The sequence below is a fragment of the Trichosurus vulpecula genome, chromosome 6 (assembly GCF_011100635.1).
Source record: "Trichosurus vulpecula isolate mTriVul1 chromosome 6, mTriVul1.pri, whole genome shotgun sequence".
Taxonomy (NCBI): domain Eukaryota; kingdom Metazoa; phylum Chordata; class Mammalia; order Diprotodontia; family Phalangeridae; genus Trichosurus; species Trichosurus vulpecula.
In genome coordinates, this window is record NC_050578.1 from 192,822,516 (window position 1) to 192,848,062 (window position 25,547).

Consider the following 25,547-nt stretch of genomic DNA (forward strand, 5'->3'; position numbering starts at 1 on the left):
AAGAGTTGTGTGACCCTGGGCAAATCACCTGACATTTCTTAGCTCCAATGTTCTCATCTGTAAATTAGAGGTAATAATGAAACCTACTTCACCAAACTGTTGTAAGGAAAAACATATTATATGTAAAGCATTATATAACTGCTATATAGAACTTTATAAATTTTAGAAGCTCTATATAAATGCTAGCCATTAATAGTATTAATCAATGACCTTCTGATAATTTAATCATACTAATACTAGCTAACAGTTATATAGGCTTTATGGTTTGCAAAGTATGTTACAAATATTGCCTCACTTTTTAAAGTGGGAAAGAATTAGTATAGAATTTCCCTATACATTTCCTAGCCATTTATACATCTCCACACCTTGTTACCTTCACCTCAGCCATTATCCCCATCTCTCCCTCACCAGAATCTTGAACTCCAGCCTTGGGATGTTGAGCTCTGATAGGTGAGCATTCACCTTACCTTGCTGGGAAAGTGCCAGGCTGTCTCCATACCAAGCCTCCTCTCCCCCTACCTTTCTAGCTTCCCTTAATGTGGTCATCTTCCCCCATTGGGGTGTAAGTTCTTTGAGGACAGGGACTGTCGTCTTTGCTTGTATTTACATGCCCATCACTTAGTCTCTGGCACATAGGAAATGATTAATAAATTCTTCCTTTGTGTCTTTCTCTGTGTCTCCACCCCCCACATATATATATATATAGATATATATAGATATACCCCTTTATACTTGTCCCCCACCCCACAAGCATTGTGATTTGCAAAGGATAAACACTTTATTGAATGAACAAATGAATGACTGTTGCCCTGTTATGAGAAGGGCGCTTGTCATCAGGACAATTGCTTGGGAGGTTACTGTAAGGAGTTCACCAAGGCCCTCAAAGGCCTGGCACCAAGGCAACAGCTGCTCTGGAATAGAAATGAAGTGCAGTAATGCCAGAAAGAGGGAACGATGTAATGTTGAGGGGAGACTACTGAATTTGCTATGGTCTGTAATTGTGAAGTGGAAATGGGTGAGAGGGGAAAGAAGGCGGCAGCACAATCGCTGGAAACCCTTTGATGACCAGAATGAAGCTGGAAAAGTTTGAAACTTGATATGAAAGCTAAGACTCTTACAGAAGAGAGACAGACACAATAATTTGCTCAGCCCACCTGGCCTGCCTTTAGGAAACACAGTCCTGGGATGGGTTTCTCAATGGAAATACTCTCTCCTCCTTTTCTGCTTTTTAATCTAATTAAGACCCCTAGCCTACGCGATGTGTTCCACTTACCTGACTTTCTGTCTAATATAATGATATTTTTCCTCATTGCTTCCTTCTCTTTTCTTAAGGTTTGGTCTGACACTACCTCATTGGTTAGATATTACAGCTTGTTCATCCAGATAAGTGGACAGATCTGTAACACTCTTTATATCATGTCTCTTGATCTAGTATTTAGAAAAGGATAGTCAATTGAGGAAAAAAACACAACTTTGCAGTAAGTTTCTCTGATAAGGATCTGACATTATATGTGTGTATATTACATATGTGTACACATGCATATATATGTTTTAAATATATACAAACAAGAGCAATTCCTTAGTAGATAAATGGTCAAAAGATGTGACTAGGCAGTTCTTAAGGGAAGAAATATAAGCATGAACAACCATATGAAAAAATGCTCCAAGTGATTAATAAGAGAAATGCAAATTAAAGCAATTGTGAAGTTGCATCTTATAACCATCATATTGACAATGATAACAAAAGAAAGGAAGGGCTATAGGAAAACATGCATTCTTGGTGGAGCTGTGAAATGACCCCGCCTTTCTGTAAAGCAAGTCAGCTGCTCTGTGGCTAGCAGAGAGAGAGCTTAGCCAATAGCTATATGCCTAAAACCTCCCATCACTATTATATCATGCCTCTGTACCAGATTTGTTTACCATGGTGATGGAGGAGATCCAGAGAGGATTCCAATGCCTTGCGTGTGATATTTATTTATTTACCTCTTCAGAGTCAGTCATGTTCAAGGTCTGGGTGTTATATAGGAACACTGGTAATGGAATGAGTCATTTTCTGGGCTTCATTTTCCTCATATATAAAATGAGGAGAGTGGGATACATAATTTCTCAAGTCATTTCCAGCTCAACTCCATGATATTCTGACACGTTTATTTATTTTTAGGGTGTGCCATTAATTAGTTATTTTTCTTATCTTATGAGTAATTACTAGGTTATCAGATTTCCATTGCCTAGTGCCTGGAAAGGACAAAGAACAGTTGACATTTACCCAACACTTTACATGTTACAAAGTGCTTTAAATAAATTATCTCATTTAATGCAGAAAACAAGCCCCAAAGTGTAGATAATTCAAGAAGCATTATCCCTAGGTTGCAAATGAGTAAACTGAGGCTCAGAGAAGTATACCTGTCAACAGAGCCTTGGTCCGTGGATGTTGATGGGAGAGCAGCGCCACCAGCCCTGACCCATGGCACCCCTCATCCAGGCCTGCCTTCCTGCCTGATTACTGAAGGCGTGAGGGCTTCACTGCCCCCTTTTCCCGGTGGAATGATTTGGAGTTCAAATTGTCCTCTATACCACAGCTTTCTGGCTTCGAGAATTATTATTATTATGTTTTTACCCTAGGTGACAAAATTTCTAGTTACAGTTCTAAGTGGCAGGGCCAGGATTAGAACCCAAGAGACAGTAGATGTAATATCCTGTATAAGGAAGAACAAGTAGGTTATTTTGGCTGGGATTTAAGGTGCCTGAAAGGGAGTGATGTGTAATAAGCCTGGAAAAATCGACCATAGCCCGATTGTAAAGGAATTTCAATGCCAAACAGAGGAGTTTTCATTTGATCCCATAGGCAATAAGAAGCCAGTGGAACTTTACGATCAGGGGAGTCACATGGTCAGGCCTATTCTCAGAACTCTGTGACCCTGGGCAAGACAGTGAACCTTTCTGGGCCTCAATTTCCCTATCTGTTAAAAGGAGAGGGAGGAGAGTAGATGATATTTAAGACCCTTCAAACTCTAAGCCTGTATGGATCTATGCTTGATTAAAGAGTAAATGTGAGGTTGGAACTATAAAGTTCCCCCAGAAGCACCACAAAGCCCTCTCTTGACTTTCTTAGCCTGGTCATGCAAGCCTATTATCATTCAAACAGGAAATGTCTCCAGCATTAAATAAAAATGTTTCTAACTTTTTGTTGTTCTTTCTTCTGAAAATATATGATTTCCAGTCAGGGATATGCTGGTAAGTGTTTAACAACCAGCTCTCTGGAAAGAAAAATAAACCCCAAACATTTTTAAGTTTAATCTGCATCATTAACATTTTATTCATCACTTTATTAAATCTAAAAATAAATAAAACAGTAAATCAACCCCTGATTTATATCTTTTGCCAATTTTTTAAGGTATATATGCTCCTTCAGAAGATTTAATAACCTTCTGTCTCTGGTTGAACTGGCTCCAACACATACTTTTCCTAGTATTTAAATGGAAAATAATGGAGAGAGGGTATAATAGTTTTGAAAATTTTGAAATAAATTGTTTTTAATGAACTTAGAAGGTAATGAATGATTTCATGAAGATGAAAAGGAAAATATTTTATGGTTTAACATAATTAATTGAAAATTACTAGATAAAGTGCAACATTAAAATAAACTTCATGTGCACAATGTAGAGAGGCAGCTAGGTGGTGGTGCAGTGGCTAGAGTGCTTGGCCTGGAGTTAAACTCATCTTCCTGAGTTCAAATCTGGCCTCAGACTCTAGCTGCGTAACCTTGAGCAAGGCTGTTTGCCTCAGTTTCCTCATCTGTAAAATGAGAGAAAGAAATGACAAACTACTCCACTATTTTTGCCAAGAAAATCCCCAATGTGGTCATGAAGAGCTGGATACAACTGAAAACAACTGAACTACAAGTATGATAATCATATCCCCAAACTTGGACAATGTAATGATTCGCATCTGCTCACTGCTGAAAGGAAAAGATGGGGAGGGAAGACATTTTGCAACAAAGTTAAAGAACAAACATATCCCTGATCTTGTAGAAGCATTCGTTCCTCCTCTTTTTAGGCTAGGTTTTAGCTTCAAGTTGAAAAATACAATTATACCAGGAGAACCAGAAGATAGGAGGATTCTGGTAAGTCTGGTCATCATTTTCTTGCCCCTCTCCATGAGGATCCTACCAACTGAAAAAAGCACTGGTTATTTCTGCATGAGTTTAAGCACACACACGCGCACACACACACACACACACACACACACACACACACACACACACGAACACTCCCCAAATCCAGTGATTCATGTTGAATAATGCCTGAGACATGCCTTTATTTTTCATTTGATTTTTTTTCATACACAGATTGAAATAGCAGCCACAAGTAAATATTCCTTAGGACTTGCAGCAGACAAGCTCATCCTTCTGGCTACTATGAGCTGATCCCTTTATCAGAGTACTTTGGTAGTCCTAGAGCAAATGAATCTATTTTACCCAAATATTTGATTTAGTTGTGTGAAATGGCCCTATACTTTCTTCCTAGTATTTGCTTTTCAACTCATCCCCCTGTCCTAGGTTTCTGTGCATAAAATATTCATATTTATACTTTTTACAAGTGAATTTTGGAAAACAAAAAAATAAAAAGTATAAATAAAAACAGCCAGGGGCAGAGCTGTATTCTGTGCTATGGACATTTATATAACTATTTACAGTTCTCACCAGAGGAAAGAAAGGGGGGTGGGGAAGGGCGAAGAGAGGAGAGACTTACCATAGCAACTGAAGTAAGCCTATGATACATTTTTCTCTTTGTCTCAGAGCTGCAAAACACCTTGCAAAGAAAACACGGGCAAGCCAAATATGCACTTTGCTACTTTTCACTGTTTAGAAGGAAGGTGTTTTCTTGCCTTGATTTTCTGTTTCATTGGTGGGCAGGGCTGTTTTACACATGGTGCCCTGGCTCTGGTACTGAAGGTCTAGGCACAGCTGGAATGCATTGTCCTCAGAGTGCCTGTGGGGCTGTTGGGAGCCTGCAGTGGTCACTGGGCTACTGTGATTTTTATGGCATTTTGAAATAAGTTCCACATGTGAACATCTGGCCACTCCATCTCTAAATATAACAGCCTACGGCTCTGACACTCTTGTCTTGGGAGGGCTAGAGGGTTGACTGGGAAGTCTGCCTGTATACATAAGCTGCTGAGAGCTGGTCTTTGTGTGTTCATGCACTTTCTTTAAATAATAGTGGCAACAACCTTGGACTTTGAATCAGCCTAGGTTTGATACTTACTGGATACATGAGCCTGAGCAAGTTACAAGATCCTTTGAGTCTCATTTTCCCTTTCTGTAAAAAGAGAGTGACAAAATTTATGCTACCCATCTTAAAGGGAAAGGGAAAGCCCTTTATAAATCATTAATTGCTATTTGAATATGAATTTTTGTTATTACCGTACATAGCATGTGTTTCACATATGTTTGATGAATGAGTGTGAAGGAACTGGAATTTGGAACTGGAGAATTATGACTTTCTGTTTTCTCCTTTGCTCAGATGATGGCTTAAATAGTTAATTCTTCACCCCAACCATTTTTTCATCCAACTCTCAGTTGATAAGGTTCAAAGCACTTTGCCCATTATAATGCATGCCCATAGAGCATTTCCTATTCCACAAATATTAAATATCTGCCATGTGCTAGACATTGGGTGAAACACAGTTTGGACAGGTATTGGAACTTACAATTAGGTAAAGGGCTAAGACGCAAGCTCATAATTATAATAGATGATATTACATAAGTGCAGAAAGTTTTAAAACAAAGTTGACTGAAGGAAAAGGTCTTATTTCAGCTGTAATATTCTCCTTCTATGATTCCCAGTGAATTAATAATAATTATCAGACCTCATACCTGTAGACCACTTTGTCATCTTCCCATTCTTCTTTGTGTCCTGATAATTGATAATTGTTGAAATCACAATGATTTAAAAAACAGAGCTAGTTCTATATTTTTGTGGGACCTATATGGTAGTGAAGGATTATTACCTGAAACCTAATTTATTAAATACTTCTTTGATAGTTCAATGGATACTTCGTGGATCATGGTCTTGTCAATGTGGGTATTACCTCCACAATACTGCAGATTACAAACTTGCCATACATAACCTCTTATCCTATAGAACCCTTGTCCCTGGCATTCCATAAATCCTCCACAGCAGCCCTACACAACCATTTGAAGACTGTTCTCTAAATAGCTTGATGTGGCAGTGGTACCAGTAGAAGAGGAAATCTCATAAATATGATAATCTCAACCCATTATCCTTGGGATTTTTTTGTCTCTAGTTATTTCAATTTCATCTTAGATGTTGTTGAAATGATCTGGCTTAATTGGATCTGTTACCCTGCTTTCTTTAAAATTAACTTTCCTTCTACCTCCTCTAAATGTCTTATAAGAGGATATTGTTCATAATCTTTCACTGTCTTCTTCCAAAAGGTGTTACAAGTTTATAGTCTAAAAATGATGTTTTCCTTAACTGTCACAGTTTCCTAGTTGTCATGGAGATCAAATATTTGCTGACCAATTCAGTTTCTAGGCTGCTTTATTCTCCTAATTGTAGCAATTTATTTAGATATACTAAATTTCTTTAAGATATTGCCATAGCCTGTGTCAGTGTCATTCTTTTATCCACTTCCCATTTTAAGTCTAAATAGTTTATTTAAATAGGTCAAGTTTAGGTTATTTTCATTGTATTCTGTTTCATCTTTAAATATTTCTTCTTCCAGTTTGATATTGATTGTAATCTCTATTCCAACTCATATAAAATGATTCCCATAGTAGTTATTTTCTTTGTCTCATCCTTCCTTCTTTCCTCTCTCTTATTTCCTTTCTTCCATCTTCTCCCTCCCTCTCTTTCTCTCTCCCTTTCTCTTTCGCTCCCTCTCCCTCTCCTTCTCCTTCTCTCCCTCCTTTTCTTTTTTTTCCCTCCCCTTTTCCTCTTTCTTTTAATGTTAAGGGGCACATTTTGTTGCCTCAACTTTTTTCTTCAAGGAAATATTCATGAGCTTTAGGCATGATGCTTCAATGTAGACTATAAATATTTTCATTTATAATACGTTTGCAATATGTTATATGCAATATATTTATAAAGTGCCCATGTGCCAAACAATATGCTGGGCAGTGAAGCCTTTAGAAAGTTTAGACAAGATACTGTTCCTGTTCTGAAGTAACTTACAATCTACAAAGAACTTTCCATGTAACAATCCTATGAGATTGGAAGTGCAAATATTATTATTTCCATTTCTTAATGGAGATAATGAAGAAACTGAGGCTCAGAGATTATAAAGTATTTACCCATGGCTGTACAGTCGACCAATGGGAGCATCAGAACTTGAATCCAGGCCTTCAGACTCCAACATTTTTGTCACCAAGTCATGCTGCTTACCTAAATTGACGCTGTCTATTTTTTTCTTTTTCTTTTGAACATCATGAGGAATCAGCCAAAACTCTCCCTGTTCTTGTTTCAAGTAGTCAAATTCAAGTTCCTGGAATAATTCTCAAAAATTTCCCATGTGGTGATAACTTATGTAGGGAAAAAGGTCAGCTCCCAAGTAAACAAGGACTAGGGAAGATTCCATTTATGTAGAATACCTCAAAACCTCCACCAGCAGAGTAAGAAATGTCAGGAGAAACGTATTCCACCCCCTCGCTTTCAGCTTTCCCTAGCTACCTGTTCACCTATGACCCTTTTTACTTCTGGATCTCTCCAATTCCTGCTCAGGTTCTTTAGAAAGTCTAATTTTGGAAGGCACTCAGGTAGCAGCAGCAGCTTCAGAAGTATCCTGATTGGGAGAGGAGAAAAGTAGCTATAATACACAGACAATTTCACAGATGTGTACTATAATGGCTCCTTCTCTTAAGAATATCCAAGGCTAGCTAGAGTCATTCAGGCTCACACTGTGGTTAACACTGCCTAAAATTGAGCATGTTTTAGTATAATTCTATGTGTTTAAATAGTATGTTGTGATTTACAAAGTACTTTGTGTTTGATATTTTCAGTAACCTTGTTACAGGTTACTGACAAAGAAAAATCCGTTTCTCCCATCACTGGTCCCCTTGGAGAATCTTGGTTTCCTGAATGTCTACACTGTATCTTTCAACCACTAGGGTGAGATATAGTCACATTTAACTTATATGGTAGAATTCTATCCAGCTTTGGGCCACCTGAGGTCAGTCAACAAATACAGCAAGGGAAGTCTGTGGTGACTGTATTTATTGAAGAACAGCTCGCCATTCTTCCCCAGCTTTCTTGGCTCAACCCACAGTGGTTTGTGGTCGGTTGGCTAGAACATGATATAATGAGGTCAAAGACCTAGAGCATGATATAATGAGGTCATTAGCCTACATGAGCCAATTAACTTCACCTATGTCTCCTGCCCTCAGTGTGGACCAAACACTCCACACACTTCTGCCTGCCCCCAAAAGTGCTTTAGTTGTAGATGAAACCATTTGGATAGATTAGGTTAGATTACAGTCCCAGACTTGACAGAAACTTTGAACAAATAAATAAGATAATTATTTTAGAGGAGGGGACCTTTGAGATCACCTAGTCACATAGTCATGAACTATTTAGCATTAGAAGGGACTTAGGTGGCCACCTAGTCCATCTCATATCTGTAAAACAATTCCTACTACATCGTAGTCAACAAATGACCATCCAGAGGAGGAAACTATTTTCCACAGAGGATAGGTGACTGAGATCACCAGTACTTAGTGGAAGAAGCAGGATTCAAACCCATTTCCTATAATCACATGTCTTGTATTGTTCTACATTACCCTGAATGTCTCTGGTTGTCAACATCCTTAGCTATATAATGTTGGAATTAACTTAGATGAATTCTAAGATCTTTTCCAGCTCCAACATAGAATGATTCCTTCAAATCCCTCCCATAACAGACCAAAGAAACAAACAAAAAGAAAAGACTTCTCGTTGACCTGTTGGTCTCTATAACATAGAAAGAATGACTTGGTAGATAAACTTTAATGAAACGTGGATTGAAATCCTGACTCTGCTACTGCCATGGGACCTTGGACAAATCAATTTACTTCTCTGGCCTCAGTTAGATGAATGTATTCGAGTTTTTAGGTTTCCGTCTAAATTTAGTACCTTAATGGCATCTTACACTTGAATATATTTGCCCTCTGAAATTCTGAAGGTGATATGGTGGGAAAAGCTTTGGGATAACAAACAGGAGACATGGATTCTGGTGCCAGATCTATTATTAAATCACTGTGTGATGTGTGTTTTCCTATCAATAATTCCTACTCGTCCTCTAGAGGCTCATAAAATTAACACAAAAATAATGTCTGTGAAAGCATCTGGGAAATGGTCAAATCCCACAGGTAAATTTCTTTCTCACAGTATTCATGAAATTCTTTTATTCCTCTAAACTATTATTTGTGGTGATTGCTCAATCACTTTTAAAATTGATTGGCCTTGTTTTTGAGTGGGAAGGACAACCCACCTGAGATAAAGGCAACATGATTCTATACAGAGAGTCTGAGATTGGGGACTAGGGATTGGACTAGATGGTCTCTCTGGACTAGATGGCCATTTTACATTTATAAGTTGGTCATAGGATTATAGACTGAGAGCTGGAAAGGAACTCAGAGGCTATCTAGTCTTACTGCCTCATTTCAAAGATGAAGAAACAGACTCAGAGAAAGTCAGTGATTTGACCAAGATCACAAAGATAGGAAATGTCACAAGCAGTCATACCCCATTGAAAAACTCAAGGGTCAAGTTAGTTGGTTGGGAATATGGCCAGGCAGCGAAAACGCGCCCAGATTCAGTCTCAGACTTTGGATTCTCTCTTTGGTGACAAAGAAGACCAAAACATACAGCCTAAAGAAGACAACAAAGTCATAGAGCCTACAACAAAAGCCTCCAAGAAAAACATGAACTGGCCCCAGGCCATAGAAGAACTCAAAAAGGATTTGGAAGAGCAAGTTAGAGAAGTAGAGGAAAAATTGGGAAGAGAAATGAGAAGGATGTGAAAAAACCATGAAAAACAAGTCAATGACTTGCTAAAGAAGACCCCAAAAAAATACTGAAAAATTCACTGAAGAAAACAACACCTTAAAAAACAGACTAACTCAAATGGCAAAAGAGCTCCAAAAAGCCAATGAGGAGAAGAATGCCTTGAAAGGCAGAATTAGCCAAATGGAAACGGAGGTCCAAAAGACCACTGAAGAAAATACTACTTTAAAAATTAGATTGGAGCAAGTGGAAGCTAGTGACTTTATGAGAAATCAGAATATTATAAAACAGAACCAAAGGAATGAAAAAATGGAAGAAAATGTGAAATATCTCCTTGGAAAAACCACTGACCTGGAAAATAGATCCAGGAGAGATAATTTAAAAATTATTGGACTACCTGAAAGCCATGATCAAAAAAAGAGCCTAGATACCATCTTTCAAGAAATTATCAAGGAGAACTGCCCTGATATTCTAGAGCCACAGGGCAAAATAGAAATTGAAAGAATCCATCGATCGCCTCCTCAAATAGATCCCAAAAAGAAATCTCCTAGGAATATTGTCGCCAAATTCCAGAGCTCCCAGATCAAGGAGAAAATACTGCAAGCAGTCAGAAAGAAACAATTTGAGTATTGTGGAAACCCAATCAGAGTAACCCAAGATCTGGCAGCTTCTACATTAAGAGATCGAAGGACTTGGAATACGATATTCCGGAGGTCAATGGAGCTAGGATTAAAACCTAGAATCACCTACCCAGCAAAACTGAGTATCATGTTCCAAGGCAAAATATGGATTTTCAATAAAATAGAGGACTTTCAAGCTTTCTCAGTGAAAAGACCAGAACTGAATAGAAAATTTGACTTTCAAACACAAGAATCAAGAGAAGCATGAAAAGGTAATCAAGAAACGGAAATTGCAAGGGACTTACTAAAGTTGAACTGCTTTGTTTACATTGCTACATGGAAAGATCATGTGTATGATTCATGAGACCTCAGTATTAGGGTAGTTGAAGGGAATATGCATATATATATATATACATATATATGTTTATGTATATATATATATAAGTGAATGTGTATGTATGTATATATCTATGTGTATGTATGTGTATGTATATGTATATATATGTATGTGTTTATATATGTGTATATATATGTATATGTGTATGTATATATGTATATATATATATATGTAAAAGAGAGAGAGGAGACACAGGGTGAGTTGAAGATGGAGGGAAGATATCTAAAAGAAATAAAATGAAATTAAGGGATGAGAGAGCAACATACTGAGAGAGGGAGATAGGGAGAGATAGAATGGGGTGGATTATCTCGCATAAAGGTGGCAAGAGGAAGCAGTTCTGTGGGAGGAGGGGAGAGGGCAGGTGAGGGGGGAATGAGTGAACCTTGCTCTCATCAGATTTGGCCTGAGGGGGAATACCATACATATTCAGTTGGGTATCTTACCCCACAGGAAAGAAGAGGGAGGAAGATAAAAAAAAAATAAAAGGGGGGGATGATGGAGGGGAGGGCAGATGGGGGTGGAGGTAATCAAAACAAACACTTTGGAAAGGGGAAAGGGTCAAGGGAGAAAATTCAATAAAGGGCGATGGGTTGGGAAGGAGCAAAATGTAGTTAGCCTTTCACAACATGAGTATTGTGGAAGGGTTATACATAATGATACACGTGTGGCCTAGGTTGAATTGCTCGACTTCTTAGGGAGGGTGGGTGGGAAGGGAAGAGGGGAGAGAATTTGGAACTCAAAGTTTTAAAATCAGATGTTCAAAAAAAAAAGTTTTTGGCATGCAACTAAAAAATAAGATACACAGGCAATGGGGCATAGAAATTTATCTTGCCCCACAAAAAAGGAAGGGAAAAGGGGATGAGAGGGGAGGGGGGTGATAGAGGGGAGGGCTGACTGAGGAACAGGGCAACCAGAATATATACCATCTTGGAGTGGGGGGGAGGGTAGAAATGGGGAGAAAATTTGTAATTCAAACTGTTGTGAAAATCAATGCTGAAAACCAAATATGTTAAATAAATAAATTTAAATTAAAAAAAAAGATAGGAAGTGTCAGAAGTGGATTTGAATACAGGTCCTTTGCTGCTAACATCAGTCCTCTTTCTACTGCTGTTCATTGCCTATACTCTAGGTTCCTTTTAGGTATAACATTCTCCATTGGATTGTCCCTTCTGATTACAGTAACAACAACAATAATGAAAATGATACCCAACATTTATATTTTATATATCATATATATTTATATAATATACAATATAATACAAAAATTATATTTATATAATATACAATATAATACAAAAATTATAGTTATATAATATACAATATAATATAAAAATTATAGTTATATAATATACAATATAATATAAAATTATATTAATATAATATACAATATAATATAAAAATTATAGTTATATAATATATAAATATATTTATATTAAGTTTTGAAAAGTGCTTTACAATTATTATTTCATTTCATCCTCAAAACAACCATGCGAGGGAGATGCTATTATTATTATCATCATTTGGCAGCTGAGGAAACTGAGATTAACAGAGTAAGTGAATCACCTGGAGTCGATCGGTCAGCAAATATTTATAAAATACCTATTATATGACAGTGTGCTAGGCTCTGACAAGGCAAAAATAAAATAAAGTAAAAGCAAAAGTCTCTGACCTCAAGGATCTTACACTCTCACTCTGACATTCTATGTTATGAAATCACTAGTGATTCTGACCATTCTGTTCGTGTTTGAAGATACTCCCCAGTTCTAATGTTTTAATTCGATTAGGCCTCAGTTTCCTCATTTGTAAAGTGAGAGACTTGGACTAGATTGTATCTCACATTGTTGCCAGGTAGAAGTCCAGCAATTCAGCGATTCTGTTCCTTGTAGCAATGGTGGATGTAGGTTTGGAATTCCAGGCTCAGAACCTTCAATCCTCAGAATTCAGCTGCCCCTCTCAGAGCTCTCTGAGACCCAGTTTCCTTTGGGTTTTTCTTCATGTACATTTAAGATCCCCAAAGTGAACTAGGCTCCGGGTTCTTTCCCTTTGAAGTTGTTATTCCAAATTGAGGTAGGGGAGTACAGGAAGACAGAGGCTAGAAGTATGTAGACTTTTAGCTGAAATCCAGTGATGTTTGAGCCCCTGGGAGGTAACACGTGTGTGGTGGAGAGAGAGAGACCCAGGGCTCAGCTAACCCAGCAAGGGCAATGTTTTCTCAGTTCCTTTGCCACACATGGCCCCAACAGACCAGGATCAGTCTCTCCAGCTTTGGGGGTAAAGTTAGGTTTCAATCAGGAAAGACCCAATATGAATTTGCAAAAGCTTAAATGCAGCTTGAATTAAGAGCAAGCAGGGCTGTTCTCTCCTCCCTCCCTCCCTCCCTCCCTCTCTCTCTTTCTCTCTCTCCCCTTCCCTGAGCTCATCATGCAGTGACAATTTGAAATTTACTGCACAGACATTTAACATTCTTCAAGGAGAACATTATCATTTGAAAACCTTGTAAAGAGAAATGTGTCTGTACTAAAAAGTGACACTATCTTCCTTTTGTAGAGAGACCCCAATCATTTACATTTTCAGTTTAGCCTTCTATCTCCTGCTCAATAATTCTGACATTTCCTTCAAATGCAAATTATTTTTGTGAAAGTTTCTCAAATTAGAGATTTTCCCCCCAAAGAGTTTTCATGTGACAACTCTTGCTGGCTCTGGGATCTCCAACTCCCACCTACACTGGTAAGTGAAGACTGTCAGCTTCATCAGCAACCTCTCTGGAGGAATGGAGGTTCTACCTGATAATTAGCCATGAATTCTGAGAGGTGGTGTCATGGAAAGAACTCTGGAAAAAACCTGGGTTCAAATCCTGGTTCTGACACTTAGTACCTGTATAACCTTGGAGGAATCACTTAACTTCTCTGACCCTTCGTTTCTTCATCTGTAGATTGGATAAGATGACTTCTAAAATCCCTTTCAGCTCTAAATCTCTGATGCTATAACCGATATACAACATTTATATCATGATTTAAAGTTTGCCAAGCACTTTCCATGCACTATTTCATTTGTCATTTTACTGATGAAAAAAACCATGGTTCACAGAGAGGTTAAAGAACTTGTCCATAGTCAGTACATATCAGGGACCAGCTGAGAACTCAATCCTTTCTGATTTCATGTCTGTCACTTCATCTACAATACCAGACTGCCTTCCACCAAGGAGGATTAAGGAATAGTGTTCAGATAAATAAGCATGTGGTTATATATATGTATTTGGGATAAAGCGCGTATTTAAATGTATCAGGTTAATAAAATAGGTATACCACTGTCTCTTGAATTCTTTCCCATTTTTTAATCCAAGTACTTAAATGGACCTGTGATTTTACTGATTTGGCTGTTCCCCAATAATATAGATAGAAAGCTATGCACGTTTTTTTGTGTGTCTCTTGTCCAAGTGAACTTAATCTAGAAGTTCACACCAGAGGGTTTCCCTAACCTGAGAAAGACCTCCCTCACTTTGTGCATCTGTTACTTCTCAGCTTTGACACACAACTAGCCTATCTTCTCTTCTTCTTGTACATTTTTTGTGATGGCTTTTGTTCTTCTGAAGTCCTTCATTGGTTAAATGTTGCAGACCACTCACACTCACTGTATACCTCTGACTGCCTTCTGTAGGATGTTCTTCAGGAGCCATTTCATGTCTCCCATTTATACAACACTGAGAACATGTTGGTATTAAAAAGATGGGCCTTTGTTTTCAGGAGAAGCTTGTGAGGACTGGAGGAACTTGGCAGTTTCCAAAAGGCAATTCAGTCCTGGTCACCCCTCTACTTCAACTCTGGGCCCAAATCCTTGCTCAGTTTTAGTAATAAGCATCCACATCAAATGACACCTCTTCCTAAAAGCCTTCTCTGATCTTTGAACTCAAAGCGTTGATGATTTCTCCTCAACCTCTGTCTCACCTTACATCCTACTTTGTCTGTTTTGTGCTTATGCCCTAGTCATGTGTTATACGATATTGTAGCTGTGTGTGTATGTGTGTGTGTGTGTGTGTGTGTGTGTGTGTGTGTGTGTGTGTGTAATATTCTCTTGCTAGATTATAAATTCTAAGGGAACAAACCAGAAACAAGTCCTATCTAAATTTTGCATCTTACCTGGGTCTAACACAGGGCTGTGCATACAGTAGGCATTTAAAAAAACACCAATCTGTGGAAGATCTGTGATTTCAGTGGTACAGTCCTCCCTCTCCCAACCCTGAAAGCAGACCTTATAACCTGTTACATAATTCTTTTTAAAGTTCTATTGATTGTTTTGATTTTACATAACAAACATTTATAGCTTATTTCCAGTCAGTCAATGAACATTTATTAGGTGCCTACTATGTGTCAGACACTGTGCTAAACATTTCCCACTTTGTGAGAGGTCTATTGTAACTAAGTAAAACAGTTAAATAAAACTTATTGTCATTTTCATTCATTGTATCATCACTATATTGATCATAGTTCTTACAACTTGCTAAGTTGTCTGTTTTTATAGTACTATTATCATATAAATTATTTTCCTGGTTTGCTTATTTCATTCTTCATTAGTTTATGAAAGTCCTCAATTGTTATTTTTTATCATTGTTAATTTTTATAATAATGATGTGATAGTATAAATTACTCTCCTGGTTCTTCTCCCGTCACTCTGCATCAGTTCATATTAGCATTCCTATATCTTTTTGATATCATTTATCCCCTCATTTCTTACGGCACAACAGCATTCCATACCGTTCATATGTCACAATTTGTTCAGCCATTCCTTAAATGACAAAGTTCCCATTAATTTCCAGGGATTTTTTTGCCACCACAAAGAATAAATATTTTTGCACATAAAAGACCTTTCCCTCTTTCTTTTATCTTTTTGAAGGCAGTCACTTTTTGTGTATGATTCAACATTGTTTTCCAGAACAGTTGAACCCATTCACAGGTCTACCAGTAGTGCACTGATGTACCTAATTTCCCACAACTCCTCCAACAACTATCATTTTTTAAAAATCTTCGCCACTCTGATCGGTATGAGGCAGAATCTCAGAATTGCTTTAATTTACATTTCTGTAATTAGTAGTGATTTGGAACATATTTTCACATATACATATATAAATATACATATATATACACACACACACATACATATATCTTACACACTTTCTTGAGACTCAAGAAGATGGAGTGACTTACGGTTGTAGACACTAGTAGTGTCAGAGATGGGATATGAACCTTTCCGAATCTAAGTCAAGACCCGTATTTGCTGTACCACCTGGCCTCTGTAGAAATTTAATGAGTTTAAAAAATTGAATTAAATTTTAGGCAAGAATCTGTCTTTTCGAGGTGCACCTTCACCTAGCATAACACTAGCGTCCTTTCTATGAATTATGATTTTCCTTTTTTAGTGTAAATCTTTCTCTCCTCTGAGCTCCTAAAATACTAATAGTCTGAGCCACACCTTTAAAACTAAGGGATACTCCTTCTCCCATTGTGTGCTATTGTTTCATGGGTGTGACTCTTCTCTCTCCCTTTTCACTAAAAGCATTTGAACAGAGGGGGATGACTATTTCACTGGGATGTAGTAGAAGGGACTACTGCCCTTGGAGGGTGGTTGGACTAAAATCAGCCTCTAAGGTTCTAACTCTAAGATCCTGTTAGTCTAAAGAACTCTCTCTCTACTTTTGCTCATCTTCATCTTGTGAAAAGGACTTCGAAGGGATGAAGCTGACAACCAGGATGACTTCAGGGAAGCCTGAATCTGCATCATTTCAGGGGGACGCTGTAACAAAATTGGTTTGATGGCCTCTCTGCTTTTAAATAGGATTGGGCACATAGTAGGCTCGCAGTGCATAACTCCCTGCTGATTGAGTGATTTTGATTGGAGTAAGGAGGGTGCTTTTGAATGGGGCGGGGACAGATTGAATACTTGTAACCACAGTTTAAAAAAAAATTGACCCCAAAGAACCTTGAATTTGTATATGTGATTTTATAGTAAGTGCATTGGTTGTGGGATTAAGAGCACATTTCTTAACTTTTCAGTGTCCTGGGCAATTCCATTAGACCTCTACCGTGGGGTATGGCTTATCTTGAAAAGGTTTCCCTTCCCTTGGGGCTGAATAACCGAGCGTCAGGGAGAGAATCACAGAGAGAATTCTTGTTTGGTATGTGTTGGACTAAATGGCTTTGGAGGTCCCTTCCAACTCTGCGGTTCTGTGGTTCTATGACTAAGATTACTGATATAATTGCTGACGTAATACCAACTCTCTAAGTTACTGATGAATCACTGATCTGCAACAGTGAAGGTGCTTTCTGTACTTGGAGTTTTCCCCACTGATGAAATCACATGTTGGCACCATTCCCCCTCCACTAAAAAAAGTTGTATATTACGCATACATGTAGATACACATACAATATGCATGTGTATATATGTGCATGTACACACATGTATTATGTTTGTGTGCATGTGTGTGTAGATGCCTGCATATATATGTAACATATATATATATACATATACATATACACACACACACACATACATTTCATTTCTCCTCCATTTCCTCTCCACCAAAAAATATGTATCATGTATTTGTGCATGTATGTGTTTGTGTATACACACACATATATGCACATATACAATATATGTGTACATATACAATAGGTACAATACATAATACATACTTGTGTGTACATATATAAATATGCATATACACATTAATATATAAATATATACACACATACATCTCATACACACATATATACATTTTTTCCCTAAAGATCTGAACCCATTCCAAGGTCTCATTGTTAGAGAGTTTTCATTTTCTCTTCATCTCAAAATGAACCAGCCTCCCCTAGTTCAGCTCATTACCATTTTACAGAGCTTGCAATGCTAAGGCAGTGCCTGCATGCTTTAGGATTCAAAACTCTTTCCTTACATTAGGGCTCCAGAATTTTATGAGACTTCAGGAAACACAGGATGAGTCCTTGATCCTCAGACATGTACCATATGTCACAACCCAGATTGAAACAAAGCAAAAGCATTTTAATTCATTCTTCTTACGGTTTATTCATAGACTACAGGCTCTGTGAGACTGCACATTGGCTCGGGATTGGAATCCTTTAAAGAGGTAAACAGGTTGCATTTTCATTGCTTCTAAATATGTTGCTGCCTTAGGGCCTTCTGATTTATTTATTTTTTTAATGGAGTGAGAGGCCATAAAAGTGATGTGCTATAAAGCTAGCAGACTCAGTACACACTCTTACCAGTTCCCCAAACCCCAGGAACAAGCAGGTATCTCTGTACTGACTGATTTTTTTGGTCTTAGTCCTGGTAATTAAAACCATTCCTGATTCCAAGGGTCACATCTGATTTCATCTAAAACGTTCTCTTTAGACTCCTGTTTAACCCAAACTTTGAGTATTCCTGCAATTTTGAGAGTTGGTGATGGGGGTGGAAGAGAGGTCCCATGCAATAGCAGGGGTTCAGAATCTGGGTTAGTGGCCCAATTCCTTTGGTTCTAAGTAGGCATTTGGAGATCAATGAGCAGTTATTTTTTAGTCTCAAGAATCTTACCTGTGGTAGGTAGTTGATTTTTGCCATTACTGATATCCTTTTCAAATCACTTACATTTGTTTGAATTTATTCTCTTTATATTATAAACACATGCCTATTCATATACACCTATGTATATGCATTCACACACATATATACATTCAAATATATATATGCATAAACATATATTATACATGTGTAGCGATTGTTCATTCTTTGTATTTTTATCCCTGATTTTTAGCCAAGTGCCTGATGCATTGTGGGTGCCTAATAAATGCTTGTTGATGCATTGTTTACCTTGAAAAAAATATTAAAAATAGAGCAATTAATGAGAATGCCTCAAGATTTTTTAAAAAAAGTTTTAAAAAGGTAAACATACCTTTTGAATTAACATACGGCATCTAGAGTTGTGAAATTGAGAGAACACTGGAGTCAGGAGACCAGAATTGGCATCTTAGCTTTGTATCTACCACCTGCACGATCTGAGACAAGGTAATTCTTTCTCTAGAACTCAGTTTCCCCAATCAGAAAATGAGAATATTGGATAAGTTAATGTCTTGTAGTCTCAAGTTTCTATAATTATAAACTAAAACTTAATATTAATCATTTAAGGTTGTTTCCCACATTAGAAGGTAAGGTCCTCGAAGGCAGAGCCAAATTTTGCATTTTTTAAAGTGTCCTTAGTGTTTAAAACAGGACTTTGCTACTTACACATAGTGAACATTTAGAAATGCTTAATTGATTGATCATTGACATTGATATAATGCTTGGAAGTTGACAAAATGCTTTATGTATGCGATCTCAGTCGAGATTCATGCCCATCCTATGACATGGTACAATAAAGGTTATTTCCATTTTACGGGTGAGTAAATCAAGGCTCAGAAGAGGTTAAGTATATTGGCCATCACACACAGCTAGCAAGCGTCGAGGCAGGATGCATACTCAGGCCTTCCTGACTCCAGGGCTGGTACCCTATCCATAGTACCACACTGCCCTTTATCTACAAATAACTACTGACAAAAGTCAATGGATTTTTATTTGCAGATGTCCTCTCCATTTGTAACTGTCTTGTTGTCAGAGTCTTCCTAGTTGACCTACTACTGTCATTTTCCATTAACTTCTGGTCAGCATTCTTCATTCCCCAGTTATGCTCTCATTAGGGGGGGGCTAATTCAAGTTACTATAATAAAGATTCTGTCTCTTAAAAATATCGTATAGTACAATGGAAAGAGAAGTGGCTCTGAAGTCAGAAGTACTGACTTCAAATCCCACGACTGACACATAGTAGCTGAATGATTTGGATCACCTCACTTAACTTTCCTGGGCCTCAGTTTCTTTATATGTTAAATAAAGCCTTTGGAGGAGAGCCTTTGGGATTCCTTCTAGATCTATGGAACTATAAATATAACTTAGTGACCTCTCTGGCTATTTTGTTTTTGGGGGATCTGGAAGAGTTCATAATCACAATTAGGTCTTAGCGAGCATGAAAGGATCTTAGCCCAATTGCTTGGGGGCATGTTGACAATTTACTTTCTCTGAAATTCAATTTGATTCAATTCAATAGATACTTATTAAGCTCCTGCTGTGTTCATCCACATCACACTAGATGCTGGGGGAGAGAGATACACCATGTTTCATATTTTTAAAGCCACAGAGTTACAAGATTTCAGAGTTGAAGAGAGATCTTGGCAGCCTGCTTGTCCAATGTATAACCCCCCACCCCAGCAATAATCTCCTCTCTAACCCCTGTCCATTCTGCCTTTGCTTGGTGACCTTCAGTGGGGGGTGGGGAGTGGAGAATGCTCCCACCACCGCCCTAGGTAGCTCATTGTACTCTTAGATTGCTCTCTTAGGGCATTTTTTCATTTCCAGGAAGCCTATGTTTTTGTCTCTTTGTAACTTCCACCTTTTGCTTCAAGTTCTGCCCTCTGAGGTGGAGTGGAACAAATTTAATCCCTCTTCTGTACAACAACCTCTCAAGGGCTTGCCTTTGAGGACAGCGGTGCTCTCATGGTCCCCAATTTTAATATATGTTAAATTATTTAAAATATATTCTGGACATTGGATAACCAAAATGAGAGTTTGCCTTTTACAGGAATTATTAACCTATGATGCTACAAAGAGACTTTCTGCACTTAAATGTGGACAACTCAGTTTCTGTGACAAAAAGTTGACAATTTTTTTCTTTTTTCTGTAGTCTTTGAAGGTGTACCTAAATTCACTATAAATATTGACTCCCTGTGTGTTATTGTCAATAATAGACTCTGTTTCAGTTTGCATTCAATGTTGAACAAGAAAATCTCTTCCCCAGTCAGATGTGAATAATAATAATAAATACCCCATATAAACATAGCACTTTAAGGTTTGCAAAGCACTTTTATGATATGATAGAATAAACATTTATTAAGTACCTACTCTGTGCCAGGCATTGTGCTCAGCCCTGGGGATAGATACAAATAAGAAAAAGAAAGACAGCATCTGCCCTCAAGAAGTTAATATTTAATGGGTGAAGACAATACACAAAAGGAAGCTAAAAAGTGGGGTAATGAGGCACCCAAAGATACCTACAGTGGGGGGATGATGATGATGATGATGATGATGATGGTGATGGTAAAAACAGAGTAGCTGGTTGGAAATGGAGAGATTTCATTTGATATTCACAACCATATGAAGTAGGTGCTATTATCACCTGAAGGGAAACTGAGGTTGGGAGAGGTTAAGTGACTTGCCTGAAGTCACATGGACAATAACTGAGGCAGAATTCAAACTCAGTTCTTTCTGACCTCAAGTCAGATGCTTTATCCAAGATTCCACTTAGCTATGAAGGGTTCCTTTAACCAAACACGTCTCAAAGGTATAGCCAAGGAAGAGAGGGAGCACTCACACCTTAGATATCTCTGGTCCATGATCTCTTCTGTACTTTGTGTTTCTCTTATTGCACTTTTACCTTTTGCCTTGCATCAGTTACATGGAAGGTTATTTTTCCCCTCCAACTCTAGAAGCCTCCGGAGGGCAGGGTTAGATTTATCTTATACCCATCTGGTCTTTGATTGAAGACCTCTAGTGAAGCAGTATAGGTTTAGAGCTTGAAGGGCCCTTAAAGACTACCTAGTGCAGCTCTGTCATACTACAGCTGATGAAAATGGGGCCAGTATCAAGGGCCATCTCCAGTGTCCTGATCTATATCTGGCCACTGGGCCCAGATGGCTCTGGAGGAGATAGTGAGGCTGGTGACTTTTCATAGCCTTTCCTCACTTAAATCCAATTCCCTTGCAAGTCATGGTATCACCTCCTTGATGTTATGGTCCTCTTCAAGAACGAAGGACAAACAACAACTTTCCCATGGTCACACATGAAACAGGCAATGAGGCTGGGATCACATGTGTAAAGATATTTCATAAAGAGAAGCATCATGGTTTCGGGAATAACAGAATAAGGAATTTGAACACAAGTTATCAGAGGAAACCTATAGCCATTCCATTTAGCCTGATCCATTTTTGGATAGTTATAATTATTATGCAGCTTTTCTTTCATCATTATCCCTTTAAAACTTCCACCCATTGTTCCTACTTTTGCCTTGTGGGGCTAAGTAGAGTTGTCATTTTTTTTTTCTGTATGGCAGCTCTTCAAATACTCGAAGACAGTTTTATCTTATTTAAGCAAAATATCCCAGTTTTTTTTTCAAACAATCTTCATATGGAATGAACTTAAGACCATCTTTTCTTTTTTGTCTTTTTTGGAGGGGAGAAGGGAAGGCAATTGGGGTTAAGTGACTTGCCCAAGAACACACAGCTAGTAAGTGTGTCGAGTGTCTAAGGCCAGGATTTGAACTCAGGTACTCCAGACTCCAGGGTCAGTGCTTTGCTCACTGTACCACCTAGCTGCCCCAGAACTTGAGACCATCTACTACCTCCATTTTTCTTCTCTGGGTATTCTTTTGTTTATTATTCTAATTCTGAGATCTTATGATTTTCTATTTAATTCATTTTTGTATTCCCAGCACCTAGCCCAAAATATTGTGTAAGGTAAGGGCTCAATTCTTAATTTTTGAAAAAGTGAATTAAAGAATAAATAGGTTTTTAATATATCTCCAGTATGTAGCATAGTGCCTGGCAGTTAGGGAATGATTCAGAAATGTTTGTTGACTTGACTTGTGAAAACCAGTTCTTCACAGAATTACATAATTTTAGAATGAGAAGGGACCTTAGCAGCCATCTATTACAACTAATAAACAAATGGAATCTATATTATAACATATTCAACAAGTGGCCCTTCAGCATCTGCCTGAAGATCTATAAGAAGGGGGAAACCAACCACTTCTCTAGAAAGCCCATTTCACTTTGAGAAAGTATTAATTATTAGAAAATTTATTCTGCTGTCAAATTGACTCTTTGCAAGTTCCATTCATTGTAGTTTACATTGGATTTTAGAGGTTCACTCCCATATGCTCAGTTATTTCTTCTAGTTTGCTCCTCAATACAATGATAATCCTATTTCAGGCAGTTACTGGCTGTATGACCCTGGGCAAATTACTTAACTGAGCTTTGGTTTCCTCCTCTGTAAAATGAGGATCACGATAGCACCTCCCCCATAGGGTAGTTATAGGGCTCAGATGAGATAATCATGCATGTAAAGTGCTTTCCAAAGCTTCAAGTACTTTGTAAGAGTGAGTTATTATCTCTAAAGTTATGTTTCAGCTCTCTGTCCTGTGAAACTTTGCTTATACTTTGAATGAAAACCTTAAACTCCAGGTCCCCCATCTCTTATCCAATGGTGTACTTGATGTAAATACATACATATCTACATATAAGCATGAGTTGTCTGTGGCTTTAAGGCTCCTCACTCTTTTCCTTAACTCGAAACCTTAAACCAAGCTCCCGGAACAAGCTTCGAGGAAAGTAATGATCCTCAAAAGTGACTGCAATGTAACAGGAAAGAAGAATTTTAATTAGTTGACATAATAGCATCGTTTAGGCTTCTTTTTATTTTCTGTCTTTTAAAAATCAATGCAATGACTGGAAATAATGGTTATCAATGCCTTAACACAATTAAACCTGTAACTGGTGGGGGTGGGGGTTTCCATCTTCTTTATTCTATTTATTAGAAGAACAGTCACTGATCACTAATGGAACAGGTGAAAAGAATGGTCCTCTTACAGAAGAGGACAGGAGAAAAATGGCAGCGGTGTATAGGGAACAAACACCGGACTGATCCCGGCTCTGTCACTAATTAGATGTGTGAACTTGGATAAGTTAGTTTCCTTACTTTGGTTCTCAGTTTCTTCATCTGGAAAATAGACACTATTGTAGGGAAGTCATCCTCTACTGTTAGCTTCCTCTCTCTGAGTTTTAGGATGAGGCGATGCTACTATCAGCTGATGTTAAGAAAGGGATCCTTTCTGGTCTTTCTCCCAACCCCTAGTAATGGAGAGGCATCTGTTTTTTCCTTCCAACCAATCCCCCCAAAATCCTTTATTCGTTTCCTTCCAAGATGGATTTTGATGTTCAGTTGACCTGATTTCCCTTGGATTAAAACAAAGGGAGAGGAAGCCAGGCAACACAATGTGATTTGCTTCAAGTTTACCCCAGTGTGAATTATCTTAATTTATAAAACACTTTATATACATGTTCTCATTTGATCTTCCCAGCAACCTTGTGGGGTAGGTAGTCCTCTTATAATATCTGTATGTTATGGTGAAAGGCTTTGCACAACTGGCCCTGGAGTCAAAGGAGAACTTAGATTTAAATCATAATTATGTGATTTAATTCCTTTGTGACCCTGGTCAAGACCTAATATCTCTTTGACTCTTGACTTCCTCTTTTGTAAAATGAAGAGTTTGGATTCTATGCTCTCTCATTTCTCTTCCAATGCTAGATCTTTGTTGCCAAATGAACTAATCTATGGATGGATTGCCTGCCTCACTGAGTAGTGGCGAGGAAAGGAATCAGACAACATTCACGAACCCCAAACTCTGGACAGTAGTGATGTGATATCATTATAGGTTGGGTCCTCTGTTTCCCTCAGCTGGTTCTAAAACAGATGTCAAAAATGCTGGTTGTGATGATTGTATATTCATACAATAGAAGATGTAGAGCTGGGACCTCAGCAGACACCTAGTCCATCTTTGTCTTTACAGATGGGGAAACTGAGGCCCAGGGAAGTTAAGTGACTTAGTTAAGGACATACAGGTAACAAGCAGCATAGGCAGATTTTTGGAACAAAATCTTCTGATTCCTTAGCCAATATTCTTAACTGACGAACAATGCTGCCCCTAGATTTGTGCATAGGTTTTCAGCTTAAACTCATCCATCCATCCAACAACTATTAACCACCTCCTGTATGTAGAGCTTTATACTAAGTCTCAAATCATCAGGGAAGATTTGTTCTAGTGATAAAAGTAAAGTGGGAGTGGAAACCACCCCACAGCATTTTAGCCTTGATACCATAACTAGGTGAGAACACTGCTATTTCATAGGCTTCAGATTAAGTATAAGAAGCCTTTCAAACTGGGGGAGGTTGATCAAAAATCACATTTGGATAAGGCTAAGCCAACTTGGCCATGCCCTGGGGATTGTCTATAAGTGATCAATTGAGTTAAGAAGAGGGGTGTTTGAGAAGTTGGAAAAAGCATGAGATTCAGCTAAACTTCTTGAAAAGGAATTGTTTGAAGTTTAGGAGGGAGAGAAGATGCCTTGACTCTGGCTTCAGCCTCACCTCAATCTTTTTCCTTCTAATGTTCTTTTGGCCAGAGGAGAGCCTTACAAACTTCAAAGGGTCCAGAGGATTGTGGAGTTCTCATATTTCCATCAGTATCATAGCTGAATGCCTGGGTCAGCTGATGGTGGTTTCTGTAACAGGATCTAAAGGTGTATGAGGTTTACCATGCTTAAGGGGAATTTTTTTGAGCACTCCATGAATGGGAGAAAAAGGCACCTAGCAACCCCTTTGCCACGTGCCTCTGGTATGAGT